The sequence below is a fragment of the Sciurus vulgaris genome (assembly GCF_902686455.1).
Source record: "Sciurus vulgaris genome assembly, chromosome: 3".
NCBI lineage: Eukaryota > Metazoa > Chordata > Mammalia > Rodentia > Sciuridae > Sciurus > Sciurus vulgaris.
The window spans coordinates 62,895,659-62,898,289 of NC_136463.1; the positions used below are offsets into that span (position 1 = coordinate 62,895,659).

The 2,631-nt window shown below is 45.2% G+C and overlaps 1 pseudogene across 1 annotated transcript; it reads right to left on the bottom strand.

The window, feature by feature from the left end:
* Positions 1 to 620: 620 nt before the first annotated feature.
* Positions 621 to 2,075, bottom strand: LOC306655952 (eukaryotic initiation factor 4A-III-like; annotated as a pseudogene). The gene has a single exon. The product of its transcript is annotated as a eukaryotic initiation factor 4A-III-like (transcript).
* Between the last annotated feature and the right edge of the window lie 556 nt (positions 2,076 to 2,631).

Below are 2,631 nucleotides of genomic sequence, written 5' to 3' on the forward strand. Positions count from 1 at the left end.
GGCAGATGGAAAAGAGAGGGTGCTGAGATACTTTGGAGACATTAGAATTTTAAAAATGGTTGCTGCCAGGTGTGGTGGTGCACACTTGTAATTCTAGTTACTCTGGAGGCTGAGGCAGGCCCCCTCTTTGGGCCTAACATCTTACTTCCTGTTCCCTGTGCTTGTTAGAGGAGAGATGAGATACAGAGGATAAGCAATCTTGAGAGATCATGGGGAATTTCATCTTTTCTCTACTTTATTTTTTAAATTTTAGAATATTTGATGTAGTCAAAGGAATACATATTGTAAATATGTAGATTGTATGCAGATCAAAGAAACATCTGTGAACCTACCATCCAAGTCAACCAGAACACTACCAGTTCTCTAGAGCCCTCACCCCCTGCCTTACCTGCAGGTGTCTGCCACCATTCTGAATTTGTTCCACCATCTTTTGCTTTTCTTTATATTTTTCCATACATGGATCTCAAAACAATAAGTTGTTCAATTTTGCTTCTTGTTTTAATATAACAAGAATGCATTCATTCTATGAATTACTTTTTCATTCTTTGTGTTTCTAAAAGCATCCATGTGATGTGTGTTCATAGTTCATTCATTTGTATCATATATGTATTTCTTTTTTTTTTAAAGTTTAAATGTTTAATGAAAAAGACTTAGAGCAATGCATTATTTACATGTGGATAAGAAAAAGTGGCAGAGTCCCCAGCTCTTCCTGGGGGCTATAAGAAGAGTTCACATCAACCCCATTAAATAGAAGCTGCTCCTACAGAGTTTTCAAACGGGTGTACAAAACAGGTCACAGTCCCCAGTTCATCTTCAGCACAGGGGTAGGGTCTTCAGATTCAGGTCAGCAACATTCATAGGCATCTCGTCGATCTGAGTGGAGTAGTACTGCTCGATGTCTCTGAGGATGCGGATGTCATCATTCTTCACAAAATTGATGGCCACACCCTTCCTGCCATATCGACCCGATCTCCCGATTCTGTGTATGTACAGCTCCCTGTTGTTGGGCAGGTCATAGTTGATGATGAGGGACACCTGGGGGACATCCAGCCCCCGGGCCCAGACGTCTGTGGAAATGAGCACTCGGCTGGCGCCAGACCGGAAACTCCTTCATGATGGACTCCCGCTCCTTCTGGGGCATGTCTCCATGCATGGAGGACACGGTGAAATTGGCTTCCCTCATTTTCTCTGTCAGCCAGTCAACCTTCCTCTTGGTGTTACAGAAGATGACCGCCTGGGTGATGGTCAGTGTATCATAGAGGTCACACAGGGTGTCGAATTTCCACTCCTCTCTTTCCACTGCCACAAAAAACTGTTTGATGCCTTCCAGAGTCAATTCATCACGCTTCACCAGGATGCGGATGGGGTCTGTCATGAACTTGTTGGTCATCTCCAGGATCTCGTGGGGCAGAGTGGCGCTGATGAGGACCACTTGTGTGGCTGGAGGCAGGTACCGGTACACATCATAAATCTGCTCTTTGAAACCTTTATTCAACATCTCATCAGCCTCATCCAAAACCAGCATCTTGATTGCACGTGTCCTTAAACTCCTGCGACGAATTCATATCAAAGACACGCCCGGGGGTGCCCTGCCACAACATGCTGCCCGTAGTCCAGCTTTCCGGATGTCCTCCCCGACGTTGGTGCCCCCGATGCAGGCATGGCACTGGACATTCATGTAGTCTCCCAGAGCAAGCAGGCCCTTCTGAATCTGTACAGCTAACTCTCTTGTTGGAGCCAAGATCAAGCTTGGGTTTCTCGAACCTGAATGTCTAAACACTGGAGAACTGAAATACTGAAGGTGGCTGTCTTGCCTGTGCCAGGACTGGGACTGTGCAATGACATCTCTCCCTTTAATTATCTGCTTGATAGCTCGCTGTTGGATTGCTGATGGTTTTTTCAAAACCGTAGGTGTAGATGCCGCGCAGCAGGTCCTCCCGCAGGCCCATGGTGTCGAACGTGGGCGTCACGTCCACCTCCTCGCTGGTCTCGAACTCCACTTTGGTCCATGTCTTCCTCTTTGAGCAGACGCTTCCGCGCCGAGCCGAGGTCGCCATCGTGGCCGTAGCCGCCATAATTCCGACTTGGCCGCCATATATGTATTTCATTATGTGAAAATATAATAATTTATTTACCTGCTGAAGAGCATTTGTTTTCTTTTTAGATTTTTACTGTTTGGGACAATTCTGCTAAGAACATATTAGATACTTAAATTTTCTGGAGCTCCCATGTAAGGGTTTCTTTGGGCATATATCCTAGAGAGGAATTATTGGGTCAAATTATTTTTCAGAGTAGTTGAACCAATTTGTGTTCCTCCCTGATCAGTGTTCCTCTTTATCACATTTCTCTCCAAGGCTTGGTATTGTTCTCCCACCTTCTAGCAACATCTCTAACCTTGGGTATCTCTGCAGGTGACGGTGAGGCAGTTCTTTCCTTTCCAAGTCAGAGTCCATGGTCTTTTTTTTTTTTTTTTTTTCTTCAGTATTGGGAATAAAACCTAGCCTCACACATGCTACACCCCCAGCCCCTTTTATTTTTTTAAATTTGAGACAGAATCTGGTTAAGTTGCCTAGGCTGGCCTCCAATTTGCAATCCTCTTGCCTTAGCCTCCCAAGTAGCTGGGATTAAGAG